This window comes from Pleurodeles waltl, chromosome 6 (genome assembly GCF_031143425.1).
Source record: "Pleurodeles waltl isolate 20211129_DDA chromosome 6, aPleWal1.hap1.20221129, whole genome shotgun sequence".
Taxonomy (NCBI): Eukaryota; Metazoa; Chordata; class Amphibia; order Caudata; family Salamandridae; genus Pleurodeles; species Pleurodeles waltl.
Genome location: NC_090445.1, coordinates 1,524,780,943 through 1,524,800,483, shown reverse-complemented (window position 1 = coordinate 1,524,800,483; position 19,541 = coordinate 1,524,780,943). Strand labels below are relative to the sequence as shown.

Here is a 19,541-nt window from a genome sequence, read left to right as displayed (position 1 = left end):
ATGCACACAATGCGACCTGGCACAATGCACTCACTACCCACCTCTTCACATCCCCGTCTGTGCAGTATACAGACCCTTAGTATAGCCCACCATCCCTATATGCAAGAAAGTCTCAGAGTGTGGCGGATGTATGCTCCTAAGTAAGACTCCCATCGCTCTACTGGCCATAGGACTACAGTCCTGACACAATTGCCCTTGATATTTAATGGCCCAGAGGCACCTCGGTATACATACCATGGCCCCAGATGAATAAAGAAAATATTTAAAAAGCAGTTGCCACCGCTCGCTGAGGAGGCTAGGAAATGGATCAGCTTTAGAAAAACATACAGCAGGGATTACTGTTGCACAAGAGGACATTAAAAGTTTACTAAGTTCCCTTAAAGAAGAATAGACAGACACATCGTTCACAAAAGGCAGGAGTTAAGGATGTGACATTGGCCAACCCAAAATGTGATGGCGCACCCTTTAACACAGTAAGTCGAATTGTCTGGAGACAATTTGGAAAAATGTATCCAGACAGGCCAGACATTGGGTCTTTTATGGTAAAGACAATGCAGCCAAAAGAGGACCCAGGCCAATTCCTCAGCAGAATGGATACAAGAAGTAATGGAGAGTTGGGAGATGGCTGGACAGAGTGCAATACTGCTTTATAACATAGTGAAAAAGGGTATATCACCCGAAGTGCAGGACAAGATAATATAGTGACCTTAGATGCCAGGCCATCGACCCAGGCACATATAATACATTTCTGGTAGAAGAGATGGGAAAAGGAAAAAAGTGAGAAAGATAAAACAGAGAAAGCAGCAGCCAAAATGGTCCAGAAGTTGACCAAGAAAACAGAGGGAGGAATTACCACCGCCACCACCCAACCAGGCTGCCTAGAGAGGGCAATACTAGGAATAGTGGAAGAAGGGAGTGTGGAAGGTTTTGGGGAAATAGAATAATCACATTACAGAGTAGACAGACATGCCACTATTGCAAGATTCCATTAGAGATTGTAGGTTAAAAAAGAAAGATGAACTTAATAACCAGACAAAGGCGGTATAAGGCCGACAAATGGCACCATCTTGTGGTATTGGGCCACATCCTGCCATGATTCCCCAAGTGATATACTTCCCACAGCCCCAAATGCAATTGCCGCCTCAACCACAGATACCACCCCAGCAGTTACAGCTACCCCGTGCCCCAAATGCAGTAGTCCACAACAGACAGTGCAGCCCACCTTGCAGCACTTAAACTCCCAAGGAGGGGTAACTGTCAGGGGAGGAAACCCATTCCAGCAAAATTACATGGGAGGATGCGCCCAATGAATGTGGCCACAGTGTAGTCTTGTGTCCAGTCTTATCAGTAACCCACAGGCTAGACAAGGAACCCACTATGACACGGAGTACACCTTCCTCATGAACACTGGGGCCACTAGGTCCTGTCTCCATGAGACGGGGCTCCTATTGTCAAATTCATCAATGACACACAAGCACACAGGGGTTGTCTGGGACTGTGATGAGGGTTTGTTTCACTAAACCTCCGGGTATGGAAATAAAGGGGAAGCATGTTGATGGTGGTCTCTTATTTTCCCCAAATGCCCCACCCAACTTGCTAGGACGTAATCTCCTGGCCAAGTTAAACATGACTGTTCACTTTGAAGAGGATGGATCTACGATATGTTCTAGACCAGGAGTATCTCGTACATGTACCAGGTCTATGGTCACACACCTTTTCTGCTGTGCCAGTTTAGGGCTAGACTCACAGACCTTTTAGCCTTCACTTGAGCAGTGTACACTATCATAGTAGACATACCAGAATCAACAGGGAAGTTAGTTGAATTACTTAAGAACTTTCTCTTCCAATGGCAGGGCCCCTATTCTGAAGCATTAGACAAAGACCTCTTTCTGGAAATAGAGGCTCTGGAAGTGTTTCCCACCTATGGGACACTTATGGCAAGTGACCACACTGGTGACATGCGGACATGTGTCATCTTTTATGAGGCCAACATACAGGTGGGAGACATATCAGAAGATCAGTTTTTGTTGATGACCCCAGGATCAGATCACCATTTGAATCCTTATCAAATCCTGACAGGCAGAACAATGAGTACATTTGTGCCATTAACTGAGCGTAAATTGGAGACTGTGAGTTCACAGACATTGTACAAACTGAAATGAATGTAATATGTTTGAGTTAACAAAGATTGCTAAGTTCTTCCCCAACCAGGTTACACGTACAGCTGACAAGCGCACCAACGCAACTCCTGCCAGGGGTGTGGAATTTTATAAAATATCTACTTGTCCATGGCACAGGTTGCTTCATAAATATACTTGTCCTATAACAAAATGCACTTGTCCCTGTGGTGAAATGTAGTGCAATGACAAATTGTGGCAGCAATCTCATTATATAGGAGCTCTGATAGCCTCTTAGTTTATGCCAGGGCTCGTACTATTGTAGGGCTTGAATACTAGCAATTCCTTTATTTTGGCACCTTTTGGCAGGGCTCCATCCTGAGGCTGGAGATAGGAATAAGCAATAGTTCTAGTGTTGTAATTCCCTTTTGAGTCTGTGCAAACCTAATAACGTGCATGTTTTAGGGGTTTTCCCCAGCACTTCTAAAATGTTTTCTTATACAGAGGCAGGCTGGATACTTCCTGGGTTGGGAAAACGTGGTTGGAGAGAAAGAAAACTTCAACGCTCAGATTTTCGCAAGAGCAAAACCACACATGCATATTTGCTCATTGTTAGAAATGGGGTCTCTAGTTGGCAGTCGGTTTACACCTTGTCCAAATAGGGACCCTCAGCTACGGTGTCGGGACGAACCGCAAACAGTATCTTGGACATGCAGGGAGTTGTGATGCCAGCGATGGGATCTGGAGTGCGGTGCTGGTTCCAGAGGTCGGTGCGGGGGTTGTCGAGCCGCTGAAGTCATGCAAGTTGCAGATCGAACTCTGGGCTGATGACGAAGTCAGGAGCGCCGGTGTGGATGCCGTCGGGGCTGTAGTGTCCACAGGTCACAGTGCAGGTAGCGGCTGGGTGATGGCATTAGTGAGATCAGGGCTGTGGTGTGAAGAGGGACAGTGCGATGTGTGGTGTCTCCAGGTCACAGTGCAGGTAGCTGCTGTGTTGTTGAAGTGCTGTCGTTGGCAGGCCCAAGGCAGCTGTGCGGCGCAGGCCTGTGCAGTGACCACAGGTCGCAGTGCAGACAGGGGTGTCTGTTGACGACATGGGAGTCAATGGCGCCAGCGGGCCAGGGCTGTGGTACGGGATGGGATGGTGCTTTGTGTACCTCATGAGCAGTGTTCATAGGCCATGGTGCAGGCAACGGCACCCGTGTCATTGTGGAGCGGCGTCATCGGGGATGCCAAGGCTGCGGTGCGAGCAAGGTGATGTGGAGTGCAGGGCCCACAGATCATGATGCAAGCAGCGGCTCAGTGACAACGTCAGTAGGCAGCATCGGTGAGACCAGGTTTGCAGCCCAACGTGGGGCACGGTTCCGTGTCTTTGCCCTCTTTAAGGCAGAAGCAGCAACTGCAGGCCAACCACTCAAAGCACACACAGCAAAGGGGCAGGACTCCTCCTCCAGCTCCTCAGTTCTTCTCCTTGGCAGAGGTTCCTCTTGATACAGAAGTGTTCTACAAGTCTGGGGTTTTGGGTCCACTACTTAAACCCAGTTCTGGGCAAACTTCAAAGGAAATTCTCTGTTGTGGACAAGATCCTGCCTTGCCCTGGACTGGCCCAAGACCCACACCAGGGGGTCAGAGACTGCATCGTGTGAGGGCAGGCACAGCCCTTTCAGGTGTAATTTACCACTCCCCCCTCCACTCTAGCCCAGGTGACCCATCAGGACATGCAGGCTACACACCAGCTCCCTTTGTGTCACTGTCTAGAGGAAATTCACAACGGCCAACTGTCAGTCTGACTCAGATGTGGAATACACAAGCAGGCAGAGGCACAAAATGGTTTAAGCAAGAAAATGCTCACTTTCTAAAAGTGGCATTTTTAAACAGACAATTTAAAAACCCACTTTACCAAAAGGTGCATTTTTAAGTTGTTAGCCCAGATACCCGAAACTCCATATTTCCATCTGCTCTCAAAGGGAAACTGCACTTTAAGGATATTTAAAGGCATCCCCCATGTTAACCTATGAGAGAGATAGACCTTGCAACAGTGAAAAACGAATCTGGCAGTATTTCACTATAAGGACATGTAAAACACATCAGTACATGTCCCATCCTTATCATACACTGCACCCGGCTCTGGGGGCTACCTAAGGCCTAACCTAGGGGTGCGTCACATGTACAAAAAGGGAAGGTTTGGGCCTGGCAAGTGGGTACACTTGCCAGGTTGAATTGACATTGCAAGACCAGGCCTTGACAAATCATAGAAATGTTCCTAGACCTGCAGGTCAAGTAACACGAATAATCTACTGTAATGTACTTGACCCATAAATGGGCCTCAAATTGTGAGATCCTGGGCAAACAGTTTACATAGTCGCCTTTTTCTTCAGTCTCACAAATGATTGCACGTTCAAATATGTGAGCTCAGCATTTCTGCAGTACAAAACATCCTCTTTTGTTTAAGTAGACTAACGTTTGCTCCATGTATCACAAGAATCCAGCCCACATAGAGGGGACACATAACCCATGACTCGCTTTTTGTTTACTAGTAGCGCTGCCATCAGGGCAGGAGGTTTCTCAGTTTGCTTAAACGCTCATTTTTAATAAATATATTAATACACCATTATGTGGTAGCATACTGTATTCTAGACACAGTAAATTTCCAAGAAATGTCCAAAATCCTTTCCACTAACTTGCAGCTTTACTGTTAAAACTAAATAGTGTATTAACAATCAGTGAGCATTGAGTTTCAGAAAACATCCTTTGCACATCAACACGTAAAGTATTCCAATTTGTTTGAATCCTATTAAAATATTTTTTTCATCACACAAGTACAAAAAAATGGGCTTTCACAACTACTGAAATACATTTTGAAATGTTTGCACAGCTGACTTAGTCATTTGAATGTTGTGTAGAAGAAAAACCTTACACCCTATAGCCTTTCATTTCACACTTGAAACAGCAGGTCAGACAGTTCACCTTTGACTGTGCAGTCAAAAGAAAAATTAATTGTAAGACAAACTGACTTTTGACCTCTATCTGTGAACACAGAGCAAATGTGACATACAAGAACAAGATTTAAAGGCATATTTTATTGCCCCTCCCCTTTCTGACTCAACAGAACCCCTGCTCTTTGTCAACTTGCCAGAAGGGGCAAGTAAGTCCTAAAAAGAAATAGCTCGACCTGATAAAACATGATTTGCCATAGCAAGTGGTTGAGTAGATTTTTTCAAGCCCTGAAGACTGCACAGACTGACACTGCAGTGGCAGCCCTGAGACATATTTACACACCTACTCTTGTGGGTGGCACACTAGTAGTGCACTTTACTAGTGACTTGCCAGTAAATCAAATATGCCAATCGTGGATAAACCAATCACCAATACAATTTACCTAGGGAGCACTTGCACTTTAGAACTGATCAGCAGTTGTAAAGAGCTCAGAGACAATAAACCAGCAAAAACAGAGTGCAGCATATAATAAAAACAAGAGGTCAGGAGGCAAAAAGACAGGGGAAACACGCCCAAAGACGCCAGGTCTAACACTCATGCTAAAATGCAGTTCACAAATATTTTCTAGGAGTATGTTTTCTTGGCCTACTTCTGTGAATTCATGAGTGCTGTAAAGCTGCACTAATGCGAGAACATATACAAGACATACATGTTGTGATTTTCTTTAAGAAGTGGAGCCCTAATTAGTTATCCAAGACTTTTTGTTTTTATTCAACTTCTATCTCTCTCTCTATTCATTGGCTGTTTTCACTTTGATTGACAGCATTCTACTCTTTCACAAGGACTATACTGGCACATAAAGTAGATTTGTTAAGTGTCCTGAATTACTGTGGCAAGGCGTGCTTTTTAAGACAAAAAATATTTCACTTTTTGCCAATGTTTGTTGTGGTGATGAGGGCCTGGCAGCTACCTCAGAAAAAAACAAAAACCCCAAAAATACCACACAATAAATAAAATGACTAAAACCTAGTCAAAACAAAACACACACTGACAAAACCAAAAGGCTAATCACCAGCATCAGACCTAGTGGTTTTGCCAATGCTTGTTTATTTCCAAATTCGTTTTGGAACTGGTTACACTGATTTTTCCATTACGAAGAATTTTCTGGAAATACTAGCATGCATCAACACATTTAACTGAAAGATACTTCAAATAAATGGTAGCTAAATATCAGTTGTTTTAGCAAAAACTTTCCTTTCCTAGTTGCAGTTTTTTGCAAACATTTTACTTTGAAAGCAAAGAATCACCAATTTTGCTTTCAAGCTCCTGCAAATATTGTATCAAAACAGAGCGCATGCTCGGAGCATTACATGCAGCCTCATAATATCAAAACATGTATTCGTTTATTCAAATGTTTATACTGGAACCACTGTCAGTAGTGCAGTCTGAGCTTAAAACATTTTCTTGGCGTGCTCACCCTAATAATGAAGGCCTTCCATTAGTGAACCATAAACACAGGTTTGAACATCATTAAAATATGGACATAAATATTACATTAATTTTGACCAATGCTCTTTCCTGGCCCCTGTAAAGCGACAGTGAAAGGGTTTGTGTTGCAGGGGGCTTGGCCTACTTGTCCCCAGGACAAAATAGACATGAAAACTTGTTGTCCCAAACAGTATGTCCTGGGTGTGGAGCTATAGGAATTCCACATCCCTGTCCTTTAGAAGACCAATGGACTCCATGGCCATTGAGAACATAGGTTTACATCAGAAATTTTGGGCACAAGTGGAAAGATAGCAGATTTAATGGACCCTTCCCAGTGACTGAATGCATGATTACAGTGGTGAAAGTTCAAGGCCACAGACCATGAATCTATCTGATGGAAATCCACCTAGTCTCGACCATGCCATCTATCCCTTCGGACACCGAGGAGGAAAAAAAAAGGGTGGAGAACAGGCAAAGCAACCGGAGTATGCCTCCCTCTATTGTTCCAACAATAGACAATACTTCTCTTAAGTAAAGTAGTTCTTGTTTGTTTTTCCTTCTTGGTGCACTAATACTGCTATTCTTAGCCCTAGTGCATTTTTATTCCTTTGATCCTACATCAACTATTACACACTTGTGCAGAACTGTTGCTTAAGATACTGATCATCACCCTCTCCATACTGCGTTATTTGAGCATATGTGGTACCAGCACATGCATAGTATAGGCACATCCAACACCAGCTGTTATATATGCTCCTTCATCCCCCATGTTGCTGTAGTAGACAGATTGCATCTCCCTAAAGAGGTATCCCCAAATATTAGACGCTGTCTCCCACACCTCTTTTTATGCAGAATAAAAGCACAGCTACGACCAATTCATGTTAGTCCTATAGTTGCACAAGTTATTACAACTAGATTTGATACCACCCCTGAAGTCCTACAAATCCTGACAGAAAAACAAGAGATAATGGAAGAGATATCAAGAATGAAAAATGTAGGTGTAGGAAAGTAGCCTCTTTCTAGCCTTGTTACTCCCACTTTTGGCCTGATTGTGAGTATATGTCAGGGTGTTTTCACTGTCTCACTGGGATCCTGCTAGCGAGGGACCAGTGCTCATAGTGAAACCCCTATGTTGTCAGTATGTTTGTTATGTGTCACTGGGATCCTGCTAGCCAGGACCCCAGTGCTCATAAGTTTGTGGCCTATATGTGTTCCCTGTGTGATGACTAACTGTCTCACTGAGGCTCTGCTAACCATAACCTGAGTGGTTATGCTCTCTCTGCTTTCCAAATTTGTCACTACAGACTAGTGACTAAATTTACCAATTCACATTGGCATACTGGTACACCCATATAATTCCCTTGTATACGGTACTGAGGTACCCAGGGTATTGGGGTTCCAGGAGATCCCTATGGGCTGCATTTCTTTTGCCACCCATAGGGAGCACTGACAATTCTTACACAGGCCTTCCACTACAGCCTGCGTGAAATAACGTCCACGTTATTTCACAGCCATTTACCACTGCACATAAGTAACTTATAAGTCACCTTTATGTCTAACCTTCACCTGGTGAAGGTTGGGTGCAAAGTTACTCAGTGTGTGGGCACCTTGGCACTAGCCAAGGTGCCCCCACATTGTTCAGGGCAAATTCCCCGGACTTTGTGAGTTCGGGGACACCATTACACGCGTGCACTATACATAGGTCACTACCTATGTATAGCGTTAAAATGGTAACTCCGAACATGGCCATATAACATGTCTAAGATCATGGAATTGTCATCCCAATACCATTCTGGTATTGGGGTGACAATTCTATGATCCCCCGGGGTCTCTAGCACAGTACCCGGGTACTGCCAAACTGCCTTTCCGGGGTCTCCACTGCAGCTGCCAACCCCTCAGACAGGTTTCTGCCCTCCTGGGGTCCAGGCAGCCCTGGCCCAGGAAGGCAGAACAAAGGATTTCCTCTGAGAGAGGGTGTTACACCCTCTCCCTTTGGAAATAGGTGTGAATGGCTGGGGAGGAGTAGCCTCCCCCAGCCTCTGGAAATGCTTTGATGGGCACAGATGGTGCCCATCTCTGCATAAGCCAGTCTACACTGGTTCAGGGATCCCCCAGCCCTGCTCTGGCGTGAAACTGGGCAAAGGAAAGGGGAGTGACCACTCCCCTGACCAGTACCTCCCAGGGGAGGTGCCCAGACCTCCTCCAGTGTGTCCCAGACCTCTGCCATCTTGGAAACAGAGGTGTTGGGGGCACACTGGACTGCTCTGAGTGGCCAGTGCCAGCAGGTGACGTCAGAGACTCCTTCTGATAGGCTCTTACCTCTCTTGGTAGCCAATCCTCCTTCCTTGGTAGCCAAACCTCCTTTTCTGGCTATTTAGGGTCTCTGCTTTGGGGAATTCTTTAGATAACGAATGCAAGAGCTCATCAGAGTTCCTCTGCATCTCCCTCTTCACCTTCTACCAAAGGATCGACCGCTGACTGCTCAGGACGCCTGCAAAACCGCAACAAAGTAGCAAGACGACTACCAGCAACACTGTACCGCCTCATCCTGCTGGCTTTCTCGACTGTTTCCAGGTGGTGCATGCTCTGGGGGTAGCCTGCCTTTACCCTGCACCAGAAGCTCCGAAGAAATCTCCAGTGGGTCGAAGGAATCTTCCCCCTGCTAATGCAGGTACCAAAAGACTGCAACACTGGTCCTCTGGGTCCCCTCTCATCCAGACGAGCGTGGTCCCTGAAGCTCAGCAACTCTGTCCAAGTGACTCCCACAGTCCAGTGACTCTTCAGTCCAGGTCTGGTGGAGGTAAGTCCTTGCCTCCCCACGCTAGACCGCATTGCTGGCTAACGCGTGATTTGCAGCTGCTCCGGCTCCTGTGCACTCTTCCAAGATTTCCTTCGTGCACAGCCAAGCCTGAGTCCCAAGCACTCCTTCCTGCAGTGCACAACCTTCTGAGTTGTCCTCTGGCGTCGTGGGACTCCCTTTTGTGACTTTGCGTGGACTCTTCCAAGTGCCTGTTAGGGTTCTTCTGCGGGTGCTGGCTGCTTCTGTGAGGGCTCCCTGTGTTGCTGGGCGCCCCCTCTGTCTCCTCCTCCAAGTGGCGACATCCTGGTCCCTCCTGGGCCACAGCAGCACCCAAAAAACTCTACCGCGACCCTTGCAGCTAGCAAGGCTTGTTTGCGGTCTTTCTGTGTGGGAACACCTCTGTAAGCTTCATCGCGACGTGGGACATCCGTCTTCCAAAGGAGATGTTCCTAGTCCTCTTCTCTCTTGCAGAACTCCAAGCTTCTTCCAACTGGTGGCAGCTTCCTTGCACCCTCAGCTGGCATTTCCTGGGCTCCTGCCCACTCTCGACACTGTTGAGACTATTGGACTTGGTCCCCTTGTCTTACAGGTACTCAGGTCCGGAAATCAACTATTGTTGCCTTGCTGGTTTTTGTTCTTCCTGCAGAATCCCCCTATCACGACTTCTGTGCTCTTTGGGGGTAGTAGGTGCACTTTACACCTACTTTTCAGGGTCTTGGGGTGGACTATTTTTCTAACCTTTGCTGTTTTCTTACAGTCCCAGCGACCCTCTACAAGCTCACACATGTCTGGGGTCCATTCGTGGTTCGCATTCCACTTTTGGAGTATATGGTTTGTGTTACCCCTATACCTATGTGCTCCTATTGCAATCTATTGTAATCCTACACTGTTTGCATTACTTTTCTTGCTATTACTTACCTAATTTTGGTTTGTGTACATATATCGTGTGTATATATCTTATCCTCATATTGAGGGTACTCACTGAGATACTTGTGGCATATTGTCATAAAAATAAAGTACCTTTATTTTTAGTAACTCTGTGTATTGTGTTTTCTTATGATATTGTGCATATGATATAAGTAGGTATAGTAGGAGCTTTCCATGTCTCCTAGTTCAGCCTGAGCTGCTTTGTCATAGCTACCTTCTATCAGTCTTAGCTGCTAGAAACACCTCTTCTACACTACACTACACTAATAAGGGATAACTGGACCTGGCACATGGTGTAAGTAACTCTGGTACCCACTACAAGCCAGGCCAGCCTCCTACAGTAGGGCTGAAGAGTGCTCACACAGAGTGGGAAAAAGGGGTATTACACTGAGGCATTTTTAGAAGGTCTTAGCCAGCGTTTGAATGTAGTAACTATTTACCTAACCCTCTGAGTGAGCAGACTAGGCCTTAGCATTATGGGATCAGTATTTGCCCATGACAACTGGCACACTAGCGCCAAGTTCACATGTAGAGCAATATCCTTATGGGGTGGTACCAAAATAAACGGTCACTTAAGATCCGATAAGATATTAGGCCAGTGTCAAGCAATATGGGAGGAAAACATATAGAGATATCCATGGCCACGAATTAACACGCACCCTAGAATAGAAATGAAATTAAAACGGTTTACTCTTTGTTTCAGAGGAAATAGGACAGTGAGGGTGGGTAGTAACCTCGAATGCAGGATCACCACCTAAAACGCTGATATGCAGGGTGGCACCTCCGGCCTGATGGATCACTATTGGATGAGTGGGGTCCGGCTCCACATGAAACTACCGCCGAATGACCTCTGCACCCTCGTGACTTTACACACTCCCTCCTGATGTGAACATCTGCCAGTTGCATGACCATCCCATAGACAGTCCAACAACCTTGCTTCTTCAACACCGACCCCCCAAAAAAAAAAAAAAAAAAACTGTTGAATACTATGGTACTGCAGTTTGGAAAGCAATCCCACAGGAATATAGACTATTCAACGATGCTGAGATCTTTTTTGGGTCTCTGCACAAAACTAGGGGAAACCCTATAACCCTAACCTGCCCAGGGTAAATACAACATAAACAAGGCAGGAAAATGGCAGTTAGGGACAAATTTAGTACTAAGTTGTAATAACAGTCCTTAATTCTGTTACTACTGGATTTATTTCTTTTTCATATTTATTTCCAAAACGATTTTTTAATATAGCAAAAAGGATCTATGGTAATCTCATACAAAACTTAATACACATCACAAAAATAAGTGTAAACCAAAAAATTACAAACCAAAAAATTACTCACAATACACACGAGATAAATTACATATAATATTTTAACAATATAAAAAAGAAACCATCTTAAAATGGTGCCCTATGCATTTGAAAAGTGGTCACTATTATGTAACTCCACATGTGATCCACTGTTATTTGCTAAGAAACTGGGCTTTTCGTGCACTCGACTATCACTATGTTGTGTATTTCTTTCACACAAACGTGATATCGTGCATCTCAAATCTTTACAGTATAGTCCATTATTTAGCAAGCCCAATCCACTTGCAATACAAAGAAGTCAACGCGTTTCGGCCTAATGATTTATGGCCTCATCAGGACTGGAGAAGTCCTGATGAGGCCATAAATCAGTACTTTTCAAATGCGTAGGGCACCATTTTAAGATGGTTTCTTTTTTATATTGTTAAAATATTATATGTAATTTATCTCGTGTGTATTGTGAGTAATTTTTTGGTTTGTAATTTTTGGGTTTACACTTATTTATGTGATGTGTATTAAGTTTTGTATGAGATTACCATAGATCCTTTTTGCTATATTAAAAAATCGTTTTGGAAATAAATATGAAAAAGAAATAAATCCAGTAGTAACAGAATTAAGGACTGTTATTACAACTTAGTACTAAATTTGTCCCTAACTGCCATTTTCCTGCCTTGTTTATGAGATCTTTTTTGGGAGCACTCTACTGTTTGATCAGGCAAAAGCAACTGCCCACTGGCTCCAAGTGATGCACTGGGAGTTAATGAAGATAATCAATCCAACTGAGGATGACTTCAAAGCTATCAAGGAATAATTCCAAGTTCTTAGACTGATAGTAATACAGCACAGATGAGATATGTATTGACTTAATGACTGCCATGGAAGGAGGGGTGTGTCAGCAAATTATGTGAACAATAGGACATTGACTGAAGCCATTCAGACACTGCATGACCTACACAAGAAAATGGTTGATGAAGGTGGTGCCCCCAATGGGTGGTTTGAGAGCCGGTTTGAATGGGTGCCATCCTGAATGCCGGGGTTGTTTAAGGCCTTGTTGCCTTTTTAAGTGATATTGTTCTTTAAGTGCCTTCTTTCTCTGGTATTAATAGCATGTTGTAAAAGGATAACAGCTAAAATGTGAGGAGGCTTTTCGTTTAGGAAAAGCGCTAAGATTGTGGAGGGACAGAATAGCATAAGGCGATTCCTCTAGTAGTAGATGGGAAGGTGGGAAAGATAGTTGAAGAATCAACTAGAGGGGAGACTTATGTAGAGAAATAACAGGAATACATTTTATACACAAACATTTCAGGTGAGGGATAGTTTTAAAAACCTATGTAAGTAGTGTACTGGATGTGATGAAAAAAAAATAACTGTGGATTCTTATGCAGAAATATATAGGTCGTAGTGAACATTATTTTTAAGAAACACACTGAGAGGTTGAAAGAAGAAAACGTTTTTTGCACTGTCATTGAGTATAGGGTGTAAACAAGGATGGATTCTGCCTTCGCGCAACCCTTTTGAGAAAATGTTAAAGTCAGATAGGCCGGGCCCAATGACGTCAAACAAGAGATGAGCGCTTGCTATGCAGAAAACCTAGAAGGTTTTTCTAGGTTATCTCGCCCTTATTATGAGAACTACAAAAAAAAACAGGGGGGGGCTTCTGCTAAACATTGACAGTCACATCATTCTTGGAAATACTTACGTATGTTTACAACATCGTATCTGCCCAGCTTGCTATTTACGTCATAGTACGTCATAGTAATTTGTAACATGTTTTGTGGCTTTTACAGTATATATGCCACTGCTTGTAATCCAGAACTTTGAATTTCAGACTTTGGCCTCTTTTTGAGACCGGCTGATTTTTTCAATTGATTAAAAAAGGTAGAATTACCCTGTCTTACTTTAATTATAGATTTTCCTCCAACAAGGGCCATAGTTGGTTGGGTGGTGACATAATAGTCATGTGAAACGAAGGTGGTGAAGTGATGATACAGGCAGAGGAAGAGAATATCAGAAGGGGATATTTGCAGTGGAGGTGCTCAATGAGGATGGTGATGGCAATGGCGATGGCAGAGCAGAGTGATGGCAGAGTAGGTTTATGACAGGAGATGAAGTTTATTGAGGGGTGGGGTTTAAACTATGATTATACCATGAAAAGGGCAATATAAAATAATGCAAAACTGCAGCCAAAAAAAAAAAAAATGCTAATTTGTGCTGCAAAAGTTCTGTTTTGGTCTCTCAAAATTTCCATTTTAGTGCCTCAAAATCATGTTTGTCTATATGGGAAATCGGCACAGCAATGACCCTCCTAAATTTGTCACTTTCTTCCAAGGCACTTAACACCCTCCATTAATTTCCAATACACCTCAGTGCTCTTTCCTAAAGGTAATAACTACTCCTATACCTGAGCTCAAGTTGGCGATCTTCTAACACTCATACCTTAACAATAGAAAAGGTAATTTAGGAAAAATTCAGAGGACTTCAAAGGAGGAGAGTCTGTGCCCTTGCCACGTTTCCTGGGCCAGTACAAAAAGTGAGGAAAGACGTGTCAACTGTGCAGCATGCTTCAACTTCTTTAACTAATTGACAAAGGACAAGAGAAGCATTCTCTCCTTCTGTTGCCCCCTTTAAAGCAACCTGGCTGACTATCAATAAGTAACTGACTACAACCCATTTCACAGCGAGTACTACCAAAACTACAGCTCCCAGAATAACTTTTGTTACTACAGGAGTGCCCAAAGCTTAAAACCTGTGTTTCTGATGGTTTTGAGACCCCTGGTGATTTTGAGACCTGATGATCATCTCCAAAAGCCTACCATTTTGCAAAATTACCATAGACAAAAATCATCAGTGACACGAGTTTTCAGCTAGGGGCATTCCTGTACTAACAATGTATTCTGAGAGGTGTTGTCTTGGTAAATTTCAGGTGAAGCAATTGTACTACAACAAGCAAAGGCAATAATTAAAAGGAAAGCACTGGACCGGATTCAGTAATGGCAAGAAGTCAACTGTCTTAGATGTATTGGATACTGTGCTACCCTTCTTCCTCTTTTTGTGAGTCCACACTGGTGTCATCAGTCCTGTCAAGTTTCCCAGGTCCTTGTGTGATGTGCTTCTCCAGTCCAGGTTTTTTTCTTTGAATTCTGCAACTTGAAGTCCTCTTTATTCCATGATACAACAGGACTACCAGTCCCATAATTCAAAGAAAAAAAACCTGGACTGTAGCAGCACATCACGCGTGGACCCTGGGATACTTGGCAGCTATGTGTCATCTTTCCCCCACCCTATAACTCCTCCTTCCACTGCCCCACCACATCTACTTCCTAACCAACACCAATTTAAGATTAACAGAGGTACACCAGTAGAGGCACATGTAAGTTTATGCAACTCGCTTACCTCTGATCAGATCAACAGCCCCTCCCCAAACACTATCCCCAGGGGCAATCTCCTCCGAGACCCAAACGGACTTACTCTCAACTCAAAGATATTGAGCTACACAACCTTGTAAAAAAGGACCTAAAACACCAAATCCTCCAACATTCTGACCACCAGCCATACACTAAACGGCCTACCAAATGCAACCATGATCTTGAATCGTGTCAGAGTTCCTTGTCACAAGTTCACCCTACACCGCAACCCATTCCCCAACCTGATACATATTCCCAGTATACCTCTTGGACAAACTGTGCATAAGCTTTCCAATTCTTCCATCATTTGAATGCGGCTTAGCTGCCACACTGCAGTCAAACAATGCCTCAAGATCTCAGACAGATCACTGTTCACAAACTCAACATTTGAGTCCTCACCGAGACGTGGCTCAACCATCCAATTCCTGTATTCTTGCCGTCGCTCTATTCCATTTCAAGATGAAAATATGAAGGCCAACAATGTCGGGCTTAGCGGTCATCTACAGAAACTCACTTAACTGCAGGCTTCTTCCCTATACCTGGTTCAATCATTTGAGTGAATACCATTGGACATCTCCTCACAAGATAACTCTGACTGCAAACGTGATCTTCCACCCATTGGGTCAAACCAACACCTTCATCATAGGGTGCAACGAATTCCAAACATTTATTGACCAGCATCCCCCATCTTGGTTGATTGATCTGACCACCTGCAAATCACATGAGAGTGTTAACTCGAAAACCTTGGACAACATCAAAGAAATACAAAATTTGGTTTAGTGGAACCAGTAAAAGATACAAGATACCACGGCTGATGTAGCCCTCACAAACCTCATGGCAACAGTTCCTCAACTGAAGATCCAAGAGGCAAAAGAAAGATTTAACTCCTGCATGGAATTATTGATTGGGGAATTTGAACCCATCAAGTACAAACATAGCAGACCCAAACCCTTTTGTCCTCGGAACCTGAAAGACTTCTACAAAGGAAGGAAATATATCAGAGAGAGAAAGATTGGAGTTAAGCATCCTCCACGTTCAGCCCAACAAAACTACATACTGCAAGCAATGTCTACAAAAGGTCAGTTTTTTTTCTTTTCTTTTAACATGAACTATTTCATTGTGTTTTTTGTGAAAGGATCAAAAGAGAGACCAAGTAGCACATAAAAGGTCACATTTTTAAAGTGAAAGCATGCCATATTAGATCCCTCTTGGACAGGGCTAAGATCAGACTGAAACAACTATGTGAAGTAGTCAAACAAACCAAGAACCCTCCCTCAAACCCCTTACTCCGTGCCTCAGAGATCCTATGTAACAACTTTGTAGAGCTCTTCAATAAAAGAGTCAAAGACATTAACTCTCCTTTCGGTCAACCTCCACAACACAGCCAAGGAGAAGCTACCTGCAAGGCAGTGTAGCTAAGGTCCTCTTTAGCCCCAAAAACAGAAGCAGATCTATGATTAGCTCTTTCCACGGTGAAACCTTCAAACCATCTCTGCAATGCCATTCCAGGCTCCATCAGCAAACCACTTACTGAACTACTACTCCCCTTACAGATAATCCTGGTTAACTCCTCCCTTTCTCAAAGCTCTTTCGCAGACCGTCTAAAAATGGGTTGAGTTACTTCCCCCATAAAAAACACAATCACTGGATCCTGGCAACTTTTACAACTTCCACCTATTCAGCACACTTCTTCTCCTAGGAAAGGTGATTGAAGCTCCTTACCCTCCCAACTGTCGTCCCACAAAGGGGCTAACACCCTCCTTGACTCCCTCCAATCTGGGTTCCGCCACAGCACTGCAACTGCAATCCTGCAAATTGTGGACAACACCCTCTGCATCCTTGATATTGGTAATTCCTGTCTACTAGCGCACTTAAACCTCTTTGCTGCATTTGACAAACTCAAACATCAGGCACTGTTAGACACTCTGAAGCAGCGAACGGGTATTGAATGTGTTGTCCTAAGCTGGTTCACCTTATACCTAACAAAATGATCTCCATTTGTACAAAATGGGGAAACCAGGTTCAAAGCCAGTTACAAAAACAACAGATGATGGAGGGAATGCAGAACAAATCAAACATTCACCCCCATCATAGATCTGGGTTTAATCCATCAGGTTTTTTTTTGCTTGCCATGCCATTCCAGTTTAGACCCAGCCATATGCAAATCAGTCTTGACCCTGTTCCCTATGGGAACAGTCCAGCCCGAACTGCCAGGCTAGGTCTTCCCTGGACCAGAAACAAGCATCCTGGGACCGGTTTCAGGGTATTACCCTTCATCAGACAGGCTAGCTTAAATCTGGTGGCATAGCAAGCCAGTTAGCCTTCAGAAAGGAACCCCCAAAGGTTTAATCCTATCCACAGCACTCTTAAACATCAATCGCAAACCTCTTTGTATGATCCTCAGGAACTATGGCAACCTCTTCCAACCGTATACCTGTGACACCCAGCTGAGGGTCTCATCCCGAATGACTTCATCCTCTTATCGAAAACCCTAAAAAGAATTCAAGCATGGATTTCAAAACTAAACTAAACTAAATCCAGCAAAAAGAGAGCTGCTTATTCTTTCTCCTCAGAAAGGTAAACCATTGATCCAAGAAAGGATGAAACTCTTACTCGACCTAGAGGGCTGCCCTTCCATCTTTCAGAATGCAAAATCACTTGGTTTCACCCTCGACAGTCAAATTAACATCCATAACCAAATCTCATCAATGGCTAAGAGGGCCCTGTTCCAGCTAGGATTGCTATTGGGAAATCAGGCACCTCATCTAAGCTCAGGGCCTAAAATGAGGTGTTCAGGTGCTCGTCCTCTCAAGGCTCGACTATCAACATCCCCAACGTCCAACTAAGCCCACTCAAAATAGTCCTACATCCTGTAGCCCGCTTTGTGTCAACACATAAAAAAATCCAATCACATAGCTCCCCACAGAAGTCAGAGCTCAATTTAAAACTTCCCAAAAAGGAATAAATTCATCGGCACCCTTGTACCTGAGAAGCTGAAAATGTCATGCACCAAACGAGATTCAAGAAATGCTCAATTGCTCCTGCTCGAACCTCTCACCTTCAAACAATAAAGCTGCATGAATCAACCCTTCTCTGATATAAACACTAGAATCTGGAACGTCCTCCCTCTGAACTGTGTCACAACTCTTTCAAAAAAATACCTCAAAGTTGTTCTCTTAGAACGACACCTGGGCTATCCTCATCAACCTATTCACGCTCTCTGTGGCGTCATCTCCACCTTTCCCGGCACGAACTACAGGGAACCTCACATTATAGCATCCCATTGCATCATGCCACCTGTCTTTCACTGCTATGTTAATTTGTTTGTATATTATCAACTTGTACGCAGTTTGCCTCAGCTCTATTATAAAACTCTCTGATGCGCTATATAAAATGTAAAAAATAATAATAATAACTTTGAGGAACCCTAGGTCGATCTGACATATTTCTAAAACCTCGTATGTTATGTTACGACTATTATTATATATATAGCATACATTCCATCAAAAATCTGGCCTCGTAGCTTCAAATGATGCCAAGTGACTTCCAGCACCATAGCTCTCTTGTGCAAGTGCACTACATAACTCACGCTATTGCGTATTTGCAAAGCATGCACTGCTATTGCGTGTGCAAGCAGCTGTTCTGTGTGCATGAAGTAGGGACGTCTGTAGTGGTATTCTGTCTTTCGCCTTCATGTTGTGTTGACGCATTTGTACACTTCATCTGCATCAATAAACCATGGCTAGCAAAGCTCCTTTCGCAACAAGCAAAGCGACTAGAGTGGTTTGTGCTAAATAACTTTGCCGCCCCTCTTCTACAGCAACTCGTCAGCCTTTAAATTTCCGCAGACTTCTTACTCACATTCAGAGATAGCAGTGATCTTCCAGACGCCTGAACTCGCTGCCTGACAGTCTGCAAGCACGCTACGAAGCACATCAGTACATAACTGTTCCGGTCTTCAGTTAGCTGATAGGGTAAAAACGTATGGCATTACAAACAGTATGATCAAGTGTCGTGACTTGGAATTGGAGGAGAAAGCCCTGTTACAAGATGAGAGCAAATATTTAATATGTCATTGGTTGTGAGATAATGCAACATGTGCCGTGGACTAGGATTGGCTGAGGCGTTCTTGTCCTTTGCCTATTGGTGGAGGGAAGGAAGTATTGCACCTGAGACAATATTTTGCTGCTGTCCGCCGCCCCTCCTTTCCCACTGCTAGGACGATTGAACGACACGCTACAGAAATACAGCCGCCAATGACTATGTTGTGTCCTAAGTGTGCCAGTGTCTCCCGCGAATGTATTTGGCGATAGTAGAATGCTCACGAAGACAAACTCAAGTTTGAATTACCTTAGGCGCGCATTAGTACTACTTTTGGTGCTGTAGAATGTAAATGGATTTGTACGTATGAGTGATTGAATGAATCACATTACCCACATGACTCCTCTTTCTTACCTATTCCCGCCTATCCGCTGAGCAGCTTGCAAAAACGCCTCCTTTTCAATGGTGGAACTTTCTATCGAACCAGGAACACGCCTAAGAGCTAATCTTCAGCCAATCACCAG

At 43.9% G+C, this 19,541-nt stretch overlaps 1 protein-coding gene across 3 annotated transcripts in view; it reads right to left on the bottom strand.

Moving 5' to 3' along the window:
- Positions 1–19,505, bottom strand: part of INTS11 (integrator complex subunit 11) — a 194,762-nt gene extending 175,257 nt beyond the window's left edge. The window contains exons 1-2 of one of the 3 annotated variants that reach the window (XM_069241075.1): positions 19,432–19,450; positions 18,838–18,942 (exon numbers count right to left, since the gene is read on the bottom strand). The gene's annotated coding sequence lies outside the window, so the exon portion shown is untranslated. Of the gene's footprint in view, positions 1–18,837; positions 18,981–19,431 lie in introns of those variants that run through there. The other 2 variants (XM_069241076.1, XM_069241073.1) reach the window with 2 other exon arrangements.
- Positions 19,506–19,541: the final 36 nt, after the last annotated feature.